The 285-nt window shown below is 42.1% G+C and overlaps 1 protein-coding gene across 1 annotated transcript in view; it reads right to left on the bottom strand.

Annotated features, from left to right (window-relative positions):
- Positions 1–285, bottom strand: part of LOC108758230 (leucine-rich repeat neuronal protein 3) — a 3,980-nt gene that overhangs the window by 1,121 nt on the left and 2,574 nt on the right. The window lies entirely within an intron of this gene.

Below are 285 nucleotides of genomic sequence, written 5' to 3' on the forward strand. Positions count from 1 at the left end.
TTTTTTTCTTTGCCTGGCAAGCAAAGAAGTTGCAATAGTCAAACGATTTAAAATGGCACTTTCTGACAACTCATGTGGTAGCCATCTCCCTTCCTTATGGATCTTTCCCATGGCGTGCAAACGTTTCGAGACAGCCATTGGAGTAACATTTAACTGTTTCGACAACTCTAAAAGTGTTTGAGCTGGATTCTCATCAAGCAGTTCTTGCAGCTTGACATCTTCAAATTTTTTCGGCTGTCCTGGACGGTCTTTGTCTCTAACATCAAAATCACCGTTTCGGAAGCG

Source organism: Trachymyrmex cornetzi, unplaced genomic scaffold (genome assembly GCF_001594075.2).
Source record: "Trachymyrmex cornetzi isolate Tcor2-1 unplaced genomic scaffold, Tcor1.1 scaffold1552, whole genome shotgun sequence".
Taxonomy (NCBI): domain Eukaryota; kingdom Metazoa; phylum Arthropoda; class Insecta; order Hymenoptera; family Formicidae; genus Trachymyrmex; species Trachymyrmex cornetzi.